This window comes from Diospyros lotus, chromosome 2, assembly GCF_014633365.1.
Source record: "Diospyros lotus cultivar Yz01 chromosome 2, ASM1463336v1, whole genome shotgun sequence".
Classification (NCBI taxonomy): domain Eukaryota; kingdom Viridiplantae; phylum Streptophyta; class Magnoliopsida; order Ericales; family Ebenaceae; genus Diospyros; species Diospyros lotus.
In genome coordinates, this window is record NC_068339.1 from 32419985 (window position 1) to 32443422 (window position 23438).

The following is a 23438-nucleotide window of genomic DNA, read 5'->3' on the forward strand; positions in this document are numbered from 1 at the left end:
CGTGGCTTCATCTGCCCAATAATCTGGGTGTCTATCGCTACCTACACTTGATTCAGGTCCAGTAGTTTCCTTCCTCTGATAAGTCGGTCCCTATTCCACGGCCTCTGAAGGAAATTCCCCACAAACAGTCTTGCCTTTGGCAGGGTCATAAGGTTGGGTCTGATGGGGTTCCCATAGCTCGTCTTGCTGCCTCACTACGCCAGCAAAATCATCATAATGGAATTGGAGGTGCATATCCTGCATCAGGATTCTGACCAGCTGCCTCCACACTTCATTCATATACTTCCTCACGAATAACACTTGCTTTCAGGAAGACCCCACAAAGGTTCACATATGGTGGCCTCGAACACTGCATCCACTCGATGCAAATAATCTACCACAGGCTCACCCTCTCGTTTCCTTCCTCCCTATACTGAAAGTAACTCCTCTTCCCAACGATGCCAAAGCAAATCTAGTTCCCCAAGACTTGGGTCTAGCATCCACCATCTCTCCAGAATCCATGCTATGGGGTTCCAAAATCTACACGCAAGGTCAAGTGTCAAATCCCCTACCAGCGTAGACCATTTCTCCTCAAGCACCATAATTGGAACACATACGCCTCATTACTAATACCCTTCTAGCCATTCCTGATGACAAGAATACTTACATATATATATGCATATATAAGGGGGGGTTCTAACCTTGACCTCAAGTTAGTGGCTTCTTGCCACGAGCACCCATTTTTTCTCATTCCTAGCCATTTTTGGACATCATTCTAATACACTTATAACTTTTTGGACTACTAATCATAGTCCTAATTCTACCCATCACTCCTAAGTGTACAGACACTCCATTTATTCCTAACTTACGCTCTGATACCAAAATTGTAAGGCCCGCTTTTGAATATTCAAAAGAAGGTTCTTACATAGATGATATAGAACAAAACTGAACTCAATTAACAACTCATTTCATTTCTAGCAGCGGAAATTAAATTAAGGTTCAATTACATTTTCATAATCTCATAACCCTAGGCTTGATGGCCATAGAAAATAATAAGAGGCTCAAATGCCAATAAACACAATAGATTCTCATCACTATAAAAGCTCACCAAATCACTAACTAGGATCTTTGAAGTTAGAACACGTCTCCGTACACCACTATTTCTGGGCTGCAATCCTACTGGACTCACCCCCAATAACATTCTTTCTTTCACCTGGAATGGCAAAGAAGATCAAGTGAGCCACAAGGTTCATCAAGTTCGAGAAATAAGGAATAATATATAGGATCCAAGAACTTGATGATATCAAGAAGAGTAATCAAGGACTCCACAATTATATACAAGATTCATAATTTGTGAATTTATCAATTCAATTTAATATATCATGTCACCATGTATCATTATGCAAATGTGCATAAAATTCCAATAACATTATCAATCCTCACAGGCTCGCAAGCCATCATTCAATACATGCAAGAGTGAATCATTTCATTATCAATATCAATTTTTTCGGCTCTCAAGCCATAAATCGATGCATGCAAAAGTGCATAAGTTCCATAAGACCTCACAATTAAATATGGAGCCAACTTGCCGGGCTGTGGCCACCTCGTCCCGCGCCAGGTGCTCTAGGGTACCCTTTCTCCCTCCGTACAAAATAATAGGTGCGCAAAACATATATATATGTAACATATACATGTATGCATCATGTATGCATTTTTCAACCACATGTATTTAAATTCTTGTTTCTCAATATTCATACTTTCGACACCATTTACCCATATCGGGTATTTTACCATTATCAAATAATTCAACATATCTTACTTCATAACATTTACCGCGATCAAGATGTAAATTATAACACATAGATAATTTTGGGAGATGCTATTTAAGGTTAAATCTTGATTCATCATTTGAGAAGTAATAGAGATTTAATATGCTATTTTTCCCATCATAATAATCTTCAATGATTCATTTAATAATTATGCTAAATTAACATTGATATGTATTTTGAAAAATTAAAGAGGGTATTCGGATTTTAGCATATATATTCAATTAGGGGAAAGTGTATTCGGATGGGTTATGGCCTATTCGGATATGTTGGATGAGCATTGAGTGATATCCGGATGGCTGAAGGCATATTCAGATGTCTCTGGAAGTGATTGTGAGTGATATCCGGATATGGGGTGATACATCCAGATGTTAGAAATCAAGAATGTGAGTGATATCCGGATGCTACAGTAGCGCATCAAGATGGATATCCGGATATGGGCTAAGACATCCGGATGCACCATGTTTCAGAAATTCAGCTTCGACAATGTTTCGTATTTTGGGCATAACTTTGTCATCCGAACTCCGATTGGGATGATTAAAGATGATATGGAAATCTAAGAAAAATATCTACAATTTTTATGTTTTGAGTTTTCAAATATTAGGGTTTAATGGAGATCTAAATTTGGCTTGAAGTTTGCTGCTATTGCGTTATGTTCAAATGTGAATATACAGTTCGACAGCATTTGGTATTTTGGGTATATCTCTCTTGTATGAACTCCGATTGAGATGATTCAAGATGATATGGAAATCTAAGAGAAAGATCTACAACTTTTATGTTTTGAGTTGTCAAATAATCAAGCTTTATAAAGGTCAAAAATGGGCCTGAAGTTTCTACCATGGTGAACTATCCGGATAAGGCTATCTTTGGAGGGTAGTATTCGAATGGGTTGATATATATCCGGATGAGACACACACTCATCCGGATGTTACTCACATGGCTTATCAAAACTCATTCGGATAAGTCATTTTCTATTCGGATGACTGAGAAATGATTCAGCAACTTGTTTACGGAGATGACGATCTATACATATATATATATATATAACACAAGCAATGCCTATGGGCTACACCATTCCGAAAGAAGATTGGGGAAGATAATCCCAATGGAAAATAATGACAATTTGGGGTGATTCAAAGCTAGGTTAGAAGGAAGTATAACTGGGTGTATATATGTATATATATATATATGAATAGTAAATTTACAGAGAAGGACGAAGAAGATTAGTTCAACTAATCATCTAAATGCATACTCTTATGATCAAAAGAACTCTTGAATGGAAGAATGAAATGAACATAAAAGAGTGGTGTGAAGAGAAGAACTTACTTGATGAAGAATCCTCTGTTGAAGCTCCAGACGCAAAACAAACAGTGGGAGAATAAGATGAAGGATATGAAGAAGAAGAAGAAGAAGAACGGATGGGGAAGAAGTTGAAGGGCAATGCAGCAGTGGGGGGGAAAAGGGAGATGCAAATCAACACTAAAATAGAAACAAGCACAGTGCACAGAAGGAAAGGGGCTGCGACACCAGCTCTGTTCGCCAGTTCTTCAAAGATTCAATTGCCCCTACTTTTTTCTGATAACAAATAAACTTTTTAGGGCATTTCTGACCTTTGACACTTATTTTTTTTTAAATATATTTTTGTTATTCTTTTCCTTATTCACACAAAGTTTTAAATTCCTTTATTATTGGGCCCAAGCCTAGCCCAACAATTATATAACCCATTTGATAAACCCATGGACTCATTAACTAATTAACTGAGGTCTATTTCATTATTTTCCAATTTATTAAAAATTATACCCATATACCTATTTTCACGATTACATGAACCACAAAATAAAATTATACAAATCTAAAATTATTTTTATGCCATCAAGAAGATTTATCATCAAGTATTAAAATACTTATGCCCACATTTAAATGCCATTAAATTGCCATCAAGTAATAAAACACCTAGATCAATTCATAATATAATTAAAATTCTAAACACATCTCAATGGCTCAATTCATTTGGACTTTTCCCACATTTTTGAATTTCATTTGGATGGGCCACCAAATTCTTATTTTCACTTACACTTCATTCTATAAATAAAAAAAAAATATTTTCAATCCTTAATTAATTAAAGAAAAAATTTTGAGCCCATAATAAAATACCCAAAAATGCCTAGACCCCCTAACGGGTCATTACAAATTGCGAGCTTGATTAGGATTGGAGAATCCTAATGAGGAGCTAGAGTTCTAAAATATTAATAGTCATTATTTTAAAACTTATAATAAATTAGTCTCTTAATTAAGTTTGTCATAATTCACCTGAAACCTTAGTTGGACTAGACTATCCAAATTAAGGGCTTAGGTCTTGGTGATTTGTTACTTGATTATGGGCTTATTTATGAAACTAACCTAAGGACATTGGGTGGATTAAGGAGCTTAATGGGTTGTTTTAAAGTGTTTAAAACTAAGGCCCAATGGGTTGTTTTAAAGTGTTTAAAACATAAAGCACAAGAATGAGAATAAAAGGGAAAGCCCATTTCTATGTTTTAAAGGGTTTAAAACATGGGCTTAAAATACCATGCAGCCCAAACATTAATTAGGGTTTTATGCCTAAGAGTTATAAATAACCCCTATGTGGTTTCTTTTGTAACTAACCATGTGCCTTTCTTAGCAATTGATGTCATTTGACGTGTATGAAAGAAAGCTCCCACACTGCCCTCTTGAGCTAGCACTCTTTCGTCCTTAGGGAAATTATTCCCTATAAAGTTCTTGGATTGTAAGCTCATGTGGATACCATTAGAGGTTGAGAACTTGAACGACTTCATGATCATCGCTTTTTAGGATTGGATCTTTATGTTAAGAGGTAATCATTTGCCATTATTCAATAATCTATTCCCTTGGAAAGATCCTAAATGTTTTTATAGTTAATTTTTTTATTTTTTTTGCTACGTTATGATCCGTAAATACCTTCACACGTGTCTTGTATCCCTAGGAACTCATAAGGCCACCTGCCAAGCATCCTAGTAAGAAAGGTTATGCTCGAGAAAAATAGGTTACCGTGGAAGAGATGTTGCATCTGGGAAGAAACGTCGAGCCCAAGAAGAAAGGCTTACTATAGAAGGATGGCCTGCCTAGGAAGAAAGGCTTCATTGGGAAAAATGGCCTATTTGGGAAGAAATACTTATCTGTGATATTAGTGCCAAAATACTACAATTGGGGTTTGTTGTGTGGGAACGCTACAGTTGTGGCAAGCAAGGTGAATAATCGACAAGTATCTACTCCTGAAAATATGTAACGAGTGGTTTCAATCTACAATTGCCTGATAGAAGTCTTGAATAAGTCTCTGGGTGTATCTCCAGTAGAGGATTAATCCGCCTAAGAATAGCTTCATGTGTATTTGGGGCATAACTCTACTCACAAGAACAAGTTAGAAGGCACGCAGGGATTTCTCACCTGCGTATACATTCTAATGCTTAAGTCAAAATGTGAAGGAAAATAGTCATCCAGAGAAACTCGTAGAGATTCCATCAGGTGTGCAATAAATAAAGGATGCCATTAATAAATATAAAAGATGTACCTTTCCTGACGAGAAAGGGGATAGTTATAGTATTTTTACCAGATGTCAGGGATAAACACGCACGTAGCGAGTGTGAAGACTGAGGTTCTTGGTTTAATTTGGACAGGCTTAAGAGGAATCCCCTCTAGAGGATTGAATAGCTTAAGGAGTCCTCTAGGAGAAGGTGGGTCTTACGCCGAGTTGCTGAAGCAGGTTCTTGGCCTCTAGGCGGTCGACCGGGGCAAGATTCTAGGTTTTCAGAGGATGCCTCTAGGTATTATTTATTATTTTGAATCTAGCGTGAGGTTTTCGAGAGGGATTACACCCAACTAAATATTTTAAGACATTATATAATGCAATGGGCTTCCACGTGTTGCCTAATTGAAAATAAGAGAACTTATATAACAGACCAACTCTCGAAGCTCTTGCTAGCATAGGAGATCCGTGAGAGTGTCGCCAAAGAAAAGGTGCAGAAACAAAATCCAAAAATAATCACACAATCTTCACATCATCTACAAGATCACAAAAAGATATACATATCCTCATAGTAATACATCACTCATTTTCCCAGGCCTAACCGCCCATACATAACAAAATAATGAGAAAGGTAAATGGAATACAACAAAATAAAAATTCAGCCCTTCACCCTCAAACAACTCCCCAGGGATCTTTGGTTTGGAGCGATTCTGTACACATATCTAACCCAACTCAATCACGGCTAGACTCACCACCCTCTTTCGCTTTCCCCTTGATTGCACTTGGAATGATGTAAAGAAAGAACATGAGCTACAAAACTTAGCAAATATAAACAACAATCAAGGCATAATAAACTGAGGCATGATAAATCAAAAGAATATCCCCTCCCCCAAGGAGGGACCACAATAGGTATCATCATAGACAAAAGTAAGAATTCTCACCACAGACAAAGTCATGCAAGTCATGCCCCTATGCCAAATCTCACACCAATGCGTCAATGAATTCATTACATTATCAATTATGGACCATTGTCCACCCACGTCCTAGTTCATACTAGGCGGCATTATGAGCTGAAGCTCCCATGGTCAGCATAAGCCCATTGGCATGATAACTACAATCGGGCATGAGCTCGCTAACATGATAACCATGGTCGGGCATAAGCCCATCGGCATGATAACCATGGTCGGGCGCAAGCCCACCAGCATGATAGGATATCCTTAGTTACCTCATAAACATATTGCCTTTTAAAAGTTTAAATGCGCACACATAAGCCCATGTATATAGCATGCATTATCAAAAACATATACCATTTCCTGATCCCATGGACACTTTGTGAAACACCTCCCCTTGACATACTTATGTGCAACAAAAAACACCCATAACCCCATTCCTTTCCTTTACACAAAATATGCCGACTAATGCACGAATATTGGAACGCACATATTTCCCACCCTCCACGAATAAATTTCAAAGTTTAATAGGTTGGAGGGATTTCTAGGAGGTCCCATGATGAGTTGGGTAAGGTGGATGCATCAATTAAAGAGTAAAGCAATAGAGGAAGCAATCTGTCGACATGTATGAAACACAATTGATAGTTCTGTGAGTTTTGGGAATAAGCGATCGACAACAAGGGAAAATGGTCGACATGTAAGGGAAAACGGTCGATAGCCTCTACCAACTGGTCAACAACCTAAAGTTCTCCCTCTCGGTATCTAACAATCGACAACTACTAGGCGACACCGGTCGATTGTTTCTTAAAAACAGTCGACAACTCCCCAAAAGTGGTTAATAAGTAAAAATCAAGGAGCTGCAGAACAACCCCAAAATGCATGCAAATAACACCAAATTCATGTACGCAACTTCACCTTAACAACAAATGCATCATTCATTTTGAAAACATGGGGAGACATAAGTCCCCATCTAGATGTTACATACGATTAACCAAAAATTCAAGAAAAATGACACGAAACGCAAACAGCCGAATTCTTACAAAACAACCCCCTTCCAAATGAAGGGTTTTTCTTATTTCTACCCAAAAGTGGGTATTTCAAGAACTCCAATGGAAGGCAAAGACCAAAATTTCCCAACAACAAGAATTCTAAATGGAAACATTCCATTTAAAAGAAGATAGATGAGAACTTGCCTTGATTCCAATAGATGAGTTTGGGAAAGAAGAAGAACCACAAGCTTAGCCTCCAAGTTCCCCTAGTTCTAGCCATCGATCCCTTCCTTGAAGCTCCAAATTGAAGAAGAAGAAATGGGGAGTGAAGAGGGAAAAAAAGAAGAGAGGAATGGGAGAAGAAGAGGAAGCATATGGTTTACTCTCTAAGACACCCCTTTTATACCATCTCTCATTTCCCATTTTTCCCTCATACAATGATACATATGCCACTTCCTTCTTCTTTTCTTTATCTATTAATTACTTGTAAAATTATATATATATATATATGCTTGCAACACTTTAAACATCCAATTCAATTTATATCCCAAAATAACACTCGCAAAACATTAATATCAAATACCAAAATAATCTAGACTCATGATCGAGTTGTTACAACTTAGGGGCAACCATGCGGCTTAGCTAAGAGGGCGCATGTGGGATTGTATGTATGCGGGTTGCAATATACGATTGGGGAGGTCATTGAGTGTTTTCAAGAAGTTTTAGGGTCTAAGTGTAATTTCGAAATCAAGGAGTCAATTTACTATAAAATTAATATGCGCGCATTTTATAACAAGGAAACTTGCAGGTTAGGCTGTCGCGAGCACGTAAGGGTGCAACTAGTCACGAGTTCGAGTTGTTGGGAAGGCAATGATGGGATAATTTTCCAACGCTACCAGGCGTCTATTTTGGTGGTGCCATGTGGCACCCTGAGACGAGTCCGTGGGTGCCCATGCTCACATGTGGACGTGGGGAGACCCACAACCTTGCGGAAAGAATGCGTGCGACCCCAAGAGAAACTTGGGCTCAGAGAGAGATGGAGAGAAACATGGACATGGAAAGAATATGCATCCCGAGAGACTATGAGTGTCGAGAATAACATGTGGCCGAAGAGAAATATGAGTGTCGAATGGTCTCGTAGATAGATGGAGTGCGGAGAGAAACATGGTCGCATCCGAGAAAGATGTGACTAAGAGATGTGGTGTGACCGAGAGAATTGTGTGCAACAGAGAGAGATGCAGCCGAGAAAGATCCATGTGACCCGATTACCGAGAAAACATCCTAGATCTCGAGAAATACATTGCCCGAGAAACTTAATGTCAAGAGGAACATGTGGCTCGAGAGAAATATGAGTGCCAAGAGAAAATAATGGGCCTACGGATGAACTGAGTGTGAAGAGAAACATGGTCGCGACCAAGGGAAATGTGACCAAGAGATGTGCTGCGACCGAGAGAACCATGTGCAATGGAGAAAGGTGTGGCCGAGAAAGATCCATGCAGCCTAGTTGCTGAAAGAACATCCTAGATTTCAAGAGCCGTGCCAAAAAGTCATTTTTGCTCATTTTACGATGCTATTTATAGGTGAATGCCTTGCCCTTTTTCCCTTGGACCATTTTACCCTTACACCAATTATTAATCATTTCTTCACTATTTATTCATTATTATTCTTGAAAAAAATACACACATTTATATTTATTTGTTAAAAACATATTCGGGTGGACATTTTGAAAAATCTATGGCACAACACTAGAAGAATGGTTTACTCGAGAAGAAGGGCTTATCCGGTACTACAAGAAATTCAGGATATTATGACAAAAATAATTGTGATGGACTACATTTTGTCACAAAAAGTATCCGTTTTGTGACAAAATTGTGACAAAATCGAATTTTCTCATGCAAAATTCAAAAATGAGTAAAATTGTGACAAACAATATTTTGTCATAATATAGCGAGGTAGATAATTTATAATGACAAAATAATTTTTGTCACATCATGTTGGCACCAAATTTTTGGCGCCAATCCAACTTACATAATATGACAAAATAATTTTGTCACAAAAAATTGTCACAATATTTAATCATATAAGATGTAATTACAAAACTTTTTAGTCACAATAAATAATAATTTTTATAATAAAAATAGTTTGTCACAACATAGTATTATAAAAAAAAATGACAAAAATATGTACGTCACAAGAAATTCAATTTTTTGTGACAAAAATAATTTTAATGACAAAAATAATTTTATTGAATTTAATTTTTTTCATAAAAATACGTCATATTAGGCATAAAAATTAATAATCAAGTGACAAAAAAACTTAAAATATTTTATCAAAAGACATAAATACATGGAAGTTTAAATTCATGTAGTCGACCCCACATAGTGGGATAAAGGTTAGATATGTTATTGTTATTCTTGTAAAAAAATAGAAAACATGTAGTAACAAAAATATTTAGCTCCAATATTAATTTTGATGAATTCAATTTTTTCATAAAAACACGTTCTACTAAGTATAATAAAATAATAATCTAGTGACTAAATAAAAAATTTCAAAATATTGTCACAATAGAAAAATAAGACATGAGTGACAAATATTTTTTAAAAAAATTTTATCATAATGGGGCCAATATTAATTAAATATCTTGACAAATATATTTTGTCAAATATAATTTTAGTTACTATATTTTATCATAATATATATACATATATCAATCAACCCCAACCATATTTTATCATAATTTCGTTGATGCAATAAATTTTAACTAGATATGTTATTTTGTTGCTAGACCTTTGATTAAAAAATCACAATCACTTACACATTTATCAATTATCAGTTCAACTAATTGAGACAAATTAAAATTGATGACAAGTCAAATCAATATATATCATAATAAATTAATTAACTCAATTTGATTGATTGCCCCTACCAATGACAAAACTAGTTAGAGAAAAAAATCTTGTATAATGATTAAAATTTGGACATTAGTGGCGTCACAAAATCGTCACATATAATTAAAATTTCGTCACAAAACTGTATTGGTGACGATTTTATGGCGTCACAACCATCATCACGTTAGGTGCGTAAGGAAAAGTAATTAGTGATATTTTTTATATTTCATCACAAATACATAAAAGAAAGGTGACGAAATTTTTGTCGCCACTAAAGGAATCTCCTTTAGTGACGCATAATTTTGCCACGAAAATCAATAAAATTGTGTCATCTAAAAGTTCAAATCGTCACAAAACTACTATGATGGGGTTTCTTATAGTGACAAATTTCTATCGTCACTAAATACTGTAACAACAGTGACGTTAATATCGTCACTATAGTCATTTTATATTTCGTCACTATTAGAACAAATTGTCACTAAATAGTTTGATCAAAGTTTGATTTGGTGACGCAAACTAAAGCATCACAAAATATCATGTAACTAGTGACACAGAAGATCGTTGTAAAAGGCAACTATCTTTCGTCACAAATATTAATTTTGTCACTAATAAATTGGATAGATATGTTAATTAGTGATGCATAAATATCGTCACCTATCAAATATATTTTTTTACAAATATTTTTCTCACAAAAAATAGAAAATTTTTGTCACATATAGACTTTTTTGTCACTATAAGCATGACTTTTGTAACGTTAATAAAATTGTCAAATAATAGAATAACCAATTGATAACAATTTAAAAGCGTCTTAAATTCTTACAATTATATTTTATGTTTAGTGACAACAAAACAAAATGTCACTCAAAATTGTATGTATAAATAGGTGGCCAAAGTTGTATTGTCATAAATTCATAAATTAAACTTGTTAATTTGGTGACAAAAACAAGTAGTCACCCAAAATTGCACAATCTAATATGAGAAAATTATTTTTGTAACAAATTGTATAAACCTGTAATTTTTTTTTTTTTTGACAAATATTATACTCACTATCAATTGATCCAAAATTTAAAATTAAAAATACTAAAATTATATTACACACACAAAATGGATTAATACATGATGAACAAATCTCTGTCACAAAAAATAAATCCCAATATGACACATCCGAAAATATAAAAGTAATTAACATCTAATTAATATCTCAATAAAAGTTCTAAATTAAAAAAATATATTTCACAAAACTTGTTCAAATGTAACCTCTTCACTCCAACCCTTCAATTGATTGTGTGTGCGATTTATTTGAACTTGAAATCAATCACAATGGTAATTGTATTGCGGTCACATATTCATCATCCATTTGAATTTGAAACATATTCTAAAATGATTAAGACATGTAGCAAACAATTAATTTTCATAGGTGAAATAGCTTAAACAAAAATAGCTTTTCATACAAAACCATTACTTACTTCAAGTCTTTCAAATGCATGCCTTTTCTCATCCTCAATAAAAATTTTTTGCTTTTCTGGTATTGGTACGAATTGTTGAGAGATGAGTCCAAGCTTCGATGATAGTTTTGCAAACTGAACCTCACAAATTGGTCTTTCTTTTCCAAGCGGTATATCGATTACCATCTTCACATTCACCTTGAGTAGTTTCTCAAGCTCCTTACCTCATGTGGGCCCTCTTACTCTTTTGGAAGAGTTAGAATCTGCATTTAATTTGTATGTCATAACATGAGGGGGAAAAATAGTATGTTTAATAAAGTAACACATGGTTACTCTGAAATATTGAGGGACTATTTAGTTGTGGAAAATTATTTCAATTTTTCTATCTCAGATCTCTAATTTTCATTTTCTATAGAAAATTTGAAAAACATGTTCAAATGTTATAAATACAGACACTAATTTTCAAGAAAATTAAAACAATAACGTATGTTCAAAAAGAGAGATGTTTTAATTTTTTTTTTTTTTTTAAGTAACTTGTGTTAGAAAATGAAATGAAGATATTTTGTGGAAAATTTTTGAAAAACCATGTTTTCCAAATCCCTAAATTAACAAGAACAACTTAGAAAACTCATTTTATTAGTTTTCCAAGTTTAGTTCGATTTTGAAAAACTGCATTTTCCAAATCTCCATTTTTAATTTAAAAAATTTTAGTATTTGAACAAGTTTTCTAGTTTTCCATTTTCTGTAGAGTAATCATTTGGAAAACTGGGGCAGTTTTCCACAATTGAACAGCACAAAAACCTCCACATCAAGTCAACACATCACTATTTTATAAAATAGTTATAGAAGCACTGCCCAGAACACAAACATCAGATCATATTATTTACCTCTAATGGCTAATGCTAAATTTCATATGGCTGATATAGCAACAAACACCAGTGAAAGAAAAGCAGATTAGATTCATTACAAGAGAAAGAAATCAACAAAAGCCCAAAGCAACAGATATTTAGCAAAGAGAAATAAATTATATGGCCCTGGAACTCGCTCTGCAAGTAAAAATTCTGCACTAGTAAATGATTGTAACCTATAACTATTTTTCCATTTGGAAAGACCCTTGCACTGCAGTGCTTGAATAAAAACAGAAATTATGTTTGCTCAGACAAATAAATATGATTTTTAGCATCCACAGCCAAATTTCTTGGGAGTTTTGAATTACTAACGATGAATTAATGATAATAAGACATCAATCATTCAAAGGAAATTTAAGTGCACGGGGTAATTTAAACTTACTCTTATGACAAAATATTGTGCATACTTTCAATTGCAATTTCAGGAAGAAGCAGAAATTTAGTTGCAAAGACCCCAATAGTTAAAATCATGCAGATTGTTAAAGTACTACAAGAACTGTTTTTTGAATGCAAACAACTTGAGTGTGCAGCTGTATAATGAAGTAACATAATGATACAGTCTGATATAATAATGGAAGTATCTCAATGTAAAATAAGCATGAAAATGACTGTCCTGTCCCAGTGATATCAAAAGCCAATGTAATTACGTCTAAGCAGACATCTCAAGAATTGCTGATAATCCAATACCAGAAAGGGCTTAACTCACAGCAGCTAAAAATTAAAAAAACACCAAATTTTCAATTGTCATGCAAACAAGAAATGTGAAACAAGAGAATCACCATGTAGATATTTTTAATCTCTTGAAGAGATGACCAACTTTCTTTTTCTTCCGAAATGAATCCATAGTTTCTTGGCATTTCTCACAAGCCTCTTGCAAGCACATATGCAAGCCTTCGAACTGTGCCTATCACACAGGCAAGTCATTTAAAATCAGCTTCAATGGTCTACAAACAGCCATTTTAAACACAAGAAATAATCCTTCAACATTTCTCAATAAGTGAAACAACCTTATTAAGATGAACATGGCCAAGAAGATTAGCATCAAATTCAGAACTTCCATGCATTCTTTGTAGCCCGTTATACCTCCAAGGAGCAAGCCGCAAACAGTTGACCACAACATCAAGCAGAAGTTATTTTTTTACCAACTACAATTCAATGGAACCACCTCTAAAAGGCAATCAAATAACAATAATGATTAACAAATGCAACAAAAAACTGTAACACATGAAAAAAATTCATAGAAGAATTCACATAATGATACAGAAACGTTAAAAAAGATACAGAAAATAAGGCTAGAAAAGCATTTAGATCATAAATGGAAGGCATGCCCACACACACACACACAAAATACATATATAAACATATATAGCTTCAGAACATAAACTGACTGTGAGGTGGCAGAGACGATTCAACAGAGGCGGCAAGACGGTTGCGAACTATTCTGAGGCGGCGGCGACGTTGAGGTAGCAAGGACGTGGCGGCGAAGCCGTTCAGGCAGCAAGGACAAGGCGATGTCGGCGTTCAGGCAATAAGGATGTGGCGGAGGCGGACGTTAAGGCAACAAAGATGCGACGGCGGCGACGTTGAGGGAGCAAGGATGCGACGGCGGCAACGTTTAGGGAGTCCGTGAAAGCTGCAGTATGCTTGAGAGATGGGCAATAGGGATTTAGGGATTTGGCAAGAGGAAGAGGCGGGGAATCTCCCGCCACTGTTTTCTACTATTTTATATGTTTTTTTTTGTTTTTTATTTAGTTGTTAAATAAAATAAAATAAATTATGAAAATAATATTAATAATTATTTAATTGATAAAAATAAAATAATTTTAGATTATGATAACTGTTAAAATAATTTAAATTATCATAATTATTAAATAATTTATAATAATAATCTAAAATATAATAATAAAATAATTTAAATTATTATTTTAAATTAATATTTATTTAAAAATTTTGAATCCATATGTAGCTTTATTTCACACAGGGGTGTATAAACGATCGGTTCGATTATCAAATCAATCGAAAGTAATAACGAAAATAATTGAATTGTATGTAATAACTGAATTGAACCGATCGACAAATCCCAAATAATCAAACTAACCAAAACTAAATAATTAACCAAATAAAATTTGTAAAAACTGAACCGGACCAAAATTCAAACTTTCCCACAAAATAACCAAACAAACTGAACTAAAATCTGGCCTTACTGTTGCTATTGGCCACCTAACAGGGTGGTGATTCTAATGATCAAAACCGATCATTGGATTCCCTTAACCGTAGTGGTTGATATACTCAAAAATCAAAATGATCTAAAATAAATAAATTAAACTTAAAGCAATGTGACATGGTAGTATGGTGATTTTTATAGCTTATGGTAAAAACCCATTCTAAAATAACAATAATAATAACAATAATTTTTAAAACTAATTCTAAAACTCATTCCACTTTTTTGTGGGATTATTATTATTTTTATAGTTATTATTGTTATTGCAGTGCACTATTCAAAGGCAAGTGTGCTTAATAATAATAAATTGATCTTATTTTTAAATAAAATATATTTATTACATATTATTTGGAAAATAAAATACAACAAATGCATATATATTTAACAAAAAATACATTTATCAATACTTAAACATTGTCCTAGTCATTCAACTTAAAGTTTCTTTTCTAAAATAAAATTATATTATTATCAATACGTAATTATTTATTCGTCTCGCTTATTTCTCTTTTAAACAAAAGACAAGAACTTTTACATAAATACTAATATATTTAAAAGATATTAAGATTGCATAAAATAATAAATGATATAAATGCTATTTAGAATAAATTTTAATATTTCTTTTAAAATTTAGTATTAATAGTCAAAAAGTTATTAATAATTATTTATTAACAAGTAATTAATTACTCATTATTTGGCGAATAACCATACGTGACGTATTTTTTCGTCACCCAATATGATACATAATGGTGACAATTAATGTTTTGTTAACTTGTGCAGAACATAAAAATTATCAATAACTATTGGTAATGAAACTTAACATCACTCAATGATACTCACAAATGTGATTATTTGTATTGTGTCACAAATAGGTATTTTTTCATATCTGACACAAATAAATCGTTACCAAATGTCTTCACCTTATATATCAACATAAAAAATTACTAACAATTGGTGACGAAACTCATCGTCACCTAATACTATTCACCAATATGACAATATGTAATATGTCACAAAAGGTATTTTTGAATACGTGATGAAATAAATCATCACCAAATATAATACTAATTAGTGACATTTCTAAAATCGTCATCATATCCATCAAATTAAAATATTACTAACAAGGGGTGACAAAACATAATGTCACCTAATACTATTCACACATGTGACGATATGCAATGCGTCACAAATAGGTATTCTTGCATACATGACGGAAAGAAAATTGTCACCAACTGTAATACTCATTATTGACATTTCAAAATTTGTCACCTTATGCATCAAACTACAATATACTAACAATGGGTGTCGAAACTAAACGTTACCTAATATTATTCACATATGTGACAATATCTAATGCATCACAAATAGGTTATTCTTGTATACGTGACACATATCATATCGTCCCCAAATCTAATACTCATTAATGGCATTCCTAAATTTATCATCTTATGTAACAAATTAAAATATTACGATCAATGGGTGACCAAAGTTAACGTCACCTAATACTATTTATAGTTGTGACGATATCCAATGCGTCATAGATGGTCATCCATTCATTTGTGACATAAATATATCATCACCCAATATAATATTAATATGCTGACGTTTTATTTTTCGTCACCTACATATACAAAGCATCACGAAATCGTTTTCCGCAATCGGGTGTTGGCACTAAAAGTTGGTGCCAACTTATGCATGACGTTTTTTTGTGACGAAATCTCAAAATCATCACAAAAAATAACAATTCACGAATTTTGGTGACAAAATGCTTATATTGTCACAAAAGAGTATTTTTTGTGACAAAAATTCATAGCGCCACTAAAAAAATGTGACTAGTAGTAAAATCTGTTGTAGTGACACTAGAAGAATGGTTTACTAGAGAAGAAGGGCTTATCCGGGAAGAATGGTTGTTTGAGAAGACTGAGATAAATTTTCAAGTTTTGGCCCCGAATGGTACAACATGAGATATTTTTATCTATATATGATACACATACCTTTTCATTAATTTTTATTGTAATACCCAGTAGTTAATATCAAAGGTATTTTTGAAAATTTTGGGGTCAAAATGGAATTTATCAAAGTTTCGGGCCAATGTTTAAATTCCAAAACTTGAACGAAAAGGTAAGTGACCAAACGAAGACAAAACTTGGAGGTTAAAAATGTTCAAAGAGTCATGGGATGTCAAAAATAAGAGATTTACAAAGGTGTTGGGTTGAAATTACGCGATTAGGGGCATTCGGGCCAAAGTGCAGAATCTAAAAACTAATGGAAGATGGTCGGAATTAGGGTTTTTCTAGACTTTCAAGAGTGTAGTGTCACATCCTAAACTTGTGGGGTCTAATGGAATAGGTGGAAAGTCCAGGGTTTGAGAGATAGGGGTAGAAACATGAAATATTAAAGATTGAGGGTGAAAGTGCAATTAATGAAAATCAGGTGTGAAACCTGCAAATCACCAGCCAACTTTTTGGCGGCCGTCATCAGAACTACCAAGGGGCACCAGGATGTGCTCCAGGCCAGGATGGTTCGAATGGACCTAGCCATTGGCCGAGGTCAACGGTGTAACGACGTGGATTAATTTTTAAACAAAATCGAAATCTAGCCACAAATTTTGAGGCAATTTGATTGCCATTTAGCTTGATTTGAGACTCGAAATGATGAGAATTCGAAGCTTGGGGACTAGGAAAGCTTATGAATGGTCGAAAATCCGGTTGAAATCAAGTATAAATAGGGTTCAAATGGCCAAGGGTTTCAAAACAAATCGAAGTAGATTGGCTATGTTTTAGCAAGAATTGAGCTTCAAGGATAGACGGCTTTTGTTCTTTGAGTGCTAGGGAGGATTTCTGGAGATTTTGGGAGGTTTCGGTGTAGGTTTTAAGGGGTTTCAATGCATTTATCGAAAAATTGAGCTCGCCGAAAAATTGACCTGCAACTGGGTTTTAAAGGATTTTTCGGTGACTTTTTCGGCCATCTAAGAGGTCTATCAGGGTCACCTCGATGAGAGCTTTAAAGGAGAGTAACTGTTTTGGCCGTTGGAGGTCATTGGAACTGGTCGTCGTCGGAGAAGACGACTGTGTATGGCCTTCACTCGCCTAGGTTGGGGTGGCACATGAGGTACCTTTTACCTTCGAAATTAACTTTTTAATTTTCAGAAAAATACTTTAGGAATATTCATGGAAAAATATTTGGTGAAAATGCATAATAGATAATTATTTTTGGAATTTCTAAGGAAAGAAATTTATGGAAAAATATGAAAAATAAAGGAAAATATGGGAGAAATAGCAATGTTAATTTCTATAGATACGATGGTAATCAGGAGATGATTTGACTATTAGAAGGAATGATTGCACGATTTTCGAGGTATGACACGCTTTTCGAGGAAAAAATTAATTTTTTCTAAATTAAGGTGAGTGGTTCGATTTCAGTCTTACCGTTGTGTTTTGATGTATGTATAGTGGGTTTAGGCGAGCGATTCTACCCTCCCGAGTTTAGGATTGCATGTGTTTGGACTAGTTCCAGCGACCAGTTATACCCTCCAAAACTTGGGGGTATATCGTATAGGTGTTTTATTTACGTATTTGTGGCATCGTATGCATATTGATCATGTGGATTATTGCATCAAATGTTTTACTTGTGAAAGAGTCGGTGCATGGTACGTGTTTTTTTTTCATATCATCGAGGTGTTGATTTTGTGTCGTTATTATCGGGATGGGGTCTTCTTGAGAATGGGGCAAGGTTAATCCAGTGATCAGGTGACATGGATGGGTATCCAGGGATTAAGTATATCGCAGCAAGGTCAACCCCAAAGGTGTGTGGAATGGATTTCCATTAGAGGTTGAGTATGTTAGGGAGATTTCTCAAGTTAGACGTGTTGCATGAGTTGTTGTATGTATATGTCATGTTTGTGTGTTGTTCATGCATTTAGTAAACTGTATCATGCCATCACTTAGATGTTTTATCATCTAATTTGGGTTATTCCCTTGGAACATTCAACGTTTCAGCTAGGGACTGCTGCGAGGGCAAGGACTTGGTCAGTTGAGGGCCAACGATGTTTAGTGTGATAGCTGTTGTATCATTTTGAGGTGGTAGTAATTATTTTGATATATGTATGAATGGGGCGCATGATAGTGTCATTATTTTTTTTAACGTTGTGATTCGTATTTTGTTGTGGAATACTATGTATGAATCCCGTGGTAGGCCACAGTATCTTAATGTTATTATATCTACTGTGTAATATGATGACTCGCTTAGTTTAAGACTATGAATCTTGTTAGCTAAGCGGGCAAGATTGGGGTTTCTGGAAGTTCATCTGCATGTGAAGATTGTTCTTGATGCACCGCGCGTGATAATCATAAAAAAAAAAAAAAAGATCCTCGGGAATTCCCTTATAGTAACGCGCTCGGGTAAGGCAGGGTGTTACAATTGGTATGAGAGCCCTAGGTTAGTTAAGTTATCAAACTTAGCTAGGTTAGCTTGGTTAGAATTGTTGGATGAAAACTTAGGGTAGGATTACGGATCCTAAGAAAACACTTGAAACTTAGAAGAAACGATAAGGAAGCTCTAGGACACATATGTTTAAGGTTTCTGAGTAAAATTTATGTGTTATTAGCAACAATGGTGTATCAAGTGTTGTTGACTCATTGGGCGCATAGGATCGAAGCTCAAGGAAACTCGCAAGAGGAACATGTGGTTGTGTTTTTGAATGCAATGGAGGAAATCATAGATGATGTTTTGGGAGTTCATCTGCATGTGAAGATTGTCCTTGATGCACCGCGCGTGATAATCATAAAAAAAAAAAAAAGATTCTCGAGAATTCCCTTATAGTAATGCGCCCGGGTAAAGCAGGGTGTTACAATTGGTATGAGAGCCCTAGGTTAGTTAAGTTTTCAAACTTAGCTAGGTTAGCTTGGTTAGAACTGTTGGATGAAAACTTAGGGTAGGATTATGGATCTTAAGAAAACACTTGAAACTTAGAAGAAATGATAAGGAAGCTCTAGGACACATATGTTCGAGGTTTCTGAGTAAAATTTATGTGTTATTAGCAACAATGGTGTATCAAGTGTTGTTGACTCATTGGGCGCATAAGATCGAAGCTCAAGGAAACTCGCAAGAGGAACACGTGGTTGTGTTTTTGAATGCAATGGAGAAAATCATAGATGATGTACCGGGGCTACTAACAATTAGAAGATCTGGCGAAGTACCAAATCGACTATCTTATCAACCAATTGGTAGGGGAATGGAAGACATATGCCCAGTGGTTATTGCAGGATTGGGAATTTGAAACATTAAACGAATTCTGCACAAGGATTCGGGATCAATACGCAGGGCTGTATGGAGAAGCTATGGAAGATGAAGCTCAGGAAGATGTCGCTGCTACGGAACTTGAAGAATAAGAGGACGTCATCGACTTCAGTATCGACGAGGAGTCCGATGAGGATAAAGAAGGACCTCCGGCCGAGTCTGACGATGACATCAGTATTAAGGAGCCATGGATCTGGAGGCTGAAGGATTAGCTGAAGAAGGCCAAAGATTAACTGAAGGAAGGAAAAATATATATATATATATAATATAATAAGATGCTATGTTTATTTTTTTGTCATGCTATGTTAGGATGTTATGTTTCGTGGTTTACTTTTAAGAAATAAGACTGTCCCTCTTTTAAGAAACGAGCTTTCCTTGAGTATAACTTATATTCATGGTTCACTTCAGATGGTGAATACACGATGACCTCAAGATGCGTTCAATAATGATTGTGGGAGAAGATAGGAAGATAATCTCGAGAGTCAGGGTGACCATAGAAGTCATCTGGGAGGAAATAGGAGGTACATTAGGGAATCAAGCGCTGGTGAAGATCGGTTCAGGCGAATGGAAAGATTTTTTGGAGAACATGCTAACTTACGTGAGTAAAGAGGAACCTACTCGGTGTAACACCCCGCTTTTCTTTTACCGAGCATGTCACTATGCTGGGGCCCAAATTATACATAAGTTATTTTTTTCATTCTTTCTCGGTACATAACTTAACCTTAAGTACCGAATCTCAAACAAAACCCCTAGCAAATCATTTAAAAATGCGGAAGCAATAATCGAAACCTGATAGGGTACATAATCAAATCACTTTATTTATAACATAAGAATTCGTATCATAATTAACATCATATCCTCAATATTGAAATACATAAATACATGGAGATTCCATAATATTATAACAAGGCTAAACATCAATAAAGCATTAGCCAAAACATATCTGAGTCAGCTCGCTGAATCCATCGGCTACGCCATCACGTGCCGTCATATCTCAACCTACTCCTTGCCTTAACTGCAAGCCTAACACTGGAACGTGGAATGTTCCAGGGGCATAACCCATTAGAAGATGAAACTTTTAGTGAGGGTCCAAAACATATATACGAATGCATGATGCAATAACATGAACAACATTTGCCTTTAGTGTAACTTCCCTGGCTCGCAAGCCTGGCTAGGAATCCTAGGCAAATCTCGAACCTCTACAGGATAAGCCCAACGTTATTCCCTCAACGGCCTTAGGGAATTACGGCTACACTTTGGGGGCGACATCCCATTCCCATGCACAAATATCAATGTGACAATAATATCGAGCCATGCAATTATCACGACTTTCCATGCAATATGACAAAATGGATCATATCTTTCGTAAATATTATGCATATATAAGAAATCATATATTTCATAAATATCATTTATAATAAACAATCATATCATGTAGGATAGGAAAACACACAAAACCATGTTTAGTATAAAATTACTCACATTTTCCCTAAAGACCAAGATACCTCGAAAAGCGCGCATCGCCTTGATATGGGTGCCCGACCTCGATTCTCGTGCCAACTCTCAAACGTTGCACAAATCACATCATCTCGATCACCTCAATCAAAATGATATTTTATCACTAAATATCCTTAATATTCCATTCATTTCATTTTTCTTCATTTTCTCTTATTTTTCCTCTTCGAAAATTTCAATAAATACCTCGGGACTATTTTCTCAAATCTAATTTCACAACAATTCATTATAGGCTATGAACTTCAAGGGAAAAATATTGAACTTGCCCGGATGTTGCGTTTTCACGCAAAACGAGGCTCTTTAGCTCAAAAACCGAGACATCGGGAATCCCAAATTCAAATCTTTTTGCACGGACCTCCGTAAAATAATTTTTCAGATTTTTCTATATTTTTTCAGAATTTTCCCAAGCCCCACGCGCCCACACGTGCTAGGGCGACTAGGCGCACATGAGATGCAGCGCATGACCGGCACGCACCAGTCATCTTTTCCAGCGCTCCGGTCGCCGACGATCTGAGATTTCCATGCCATCTTAAAGCCCTTTTCTAGTTGATCCTCTTGGCCAAGTTTGAGCCTCAAAGAAACACCGGAAGACCTCCCATCGGGGCCTCGAACATTTGGCCAAGGCGTCCGCCCCAAACTCCGGCGACCTCTAGAAACCTCACCAAACCTCAACCAAAATTGCTCAAAATCTCCAGAATTATTCTACCTCTCATGGGCTTCAAATGCCCCTTATTCCCATTGCCCAATTCATTCGATTTTGGCCTCGATTTGAAGCTCCATGTCTTGGAACTTTCGGCCACTTCGAGCTCTATTTATAGGCGATCATCGAGCTTCAAAATGGCTTTGGCCGCCTTGCCTATCACCTTAGGAGGATAAACCTCCCCTAGATCGACCTTGAGGCTCCCTTATCCGACCATAATCTCGATTTGTAGGTATCGACCATTCAGCCGAATTCTTTAGTCGATTTTTTTGCTTTTTCAAGCCACTATGATGACTATTGTCGACCCATCCCTTTACCAAAAATGTTCCCCAACCATCCCTCATGAAAACCCAGTGGCTTTCGGCGACCCTTGTGGCCTGGTCGGTTTCCCATTGTTGCCATCTTTGAGAAATTGCACTTTGGCCCCTCTAGTTTTGGCCTTTCTCATTTTAGCACTTTTTACTTAGCCCCTGAAATTTTCAATATTGCATTTAATACCCTCAAGTCCCAAAACATCAATTTGACCCCCAAAGATTCCAAGAAATTATCGTTTTGACCTCTCTCCGATAATTTCAGAAAACTGCACTTAGCCCGAATCTTCGTTTTGGCCCTAAACCTCTTCGTTTCTTCCTGAAACCACTGAAGGGTTGTTCTTTATGAAAAACCAAAGCCCCCCTCAAGCTTCCATTGACTTCCTGGAAGTCGTTTATAATAATTCGGTATTGCAGCCTAATTGGCAGTTGCATTTTTGCTATACCGAAAATTGTTCCCGATCTGATTTCTTTCTGCACCATAAATCCTATCTCAGGGTGCTCGTTAATTTCACATCATTTTCCTTTGGCATCTCGGCTCCAGGGCACTCCCGGTAGTCGATTTGGTCAATTTTTTGGGCTATTCAAATACCAATTTTCTCTGAAATCCCATTTTTCTAATAAATTGCTTATTTTGAATTAACCCAAATTTCTCGGGTATTATACTCGGCATACAACCACAATGCTGGAACGATTCCGACATCTAAGGCCCCCTCTGTTAAAGGGTAGAACTTGCGATGATCCTAGCTCAGCTAAGTATTGGCTCGAGCAAACGGAGAAATTACTTTAGCACCTCCAGTGCAACGAGGAGGAAAAAGTAAGATGCGATGTTTACACACTGGAAGAAGAAGCAGGACAATGGTGGCAGTCTACCAAACGTTCAATACT

The 23438-nt window shown here is 35.6% G+C and overlaps 1 long non-coding RNA gene across 3 annotated transcripts; it reads right to left on the reverse strand.

Annotated features, from left to right (window-relative positions):
• Nucleotides 1–11427: 11427 nt before the first annotated feature.
• Nucleotides 11428–14190, reverse strand: LOC127795349 (uncharacterized). 3 transcript variants are annotated; one of them, XR_008021782.1, is made up of 4 exons: nt 13897–14190; nt 13516–13653; nt 13288–13412; nt 11428–11863 (listed from the first exon to the last, which is right to left on the reverse strand). It is a non-coding gene; the product is annotated as an uncharacterized LOC127795349 (long non-coding RNA). The 3 variants fall into 3 exon arrangements; XR_008021781.1 differs by having other exon boundaries at nt 13516–13675; XR_008021780.1 differs by having other exon boundaries at nt 11430–11863; nt 13516–13591.
• Nucleotides 14191–23438: the final 9248 nt, after the last annotated feature.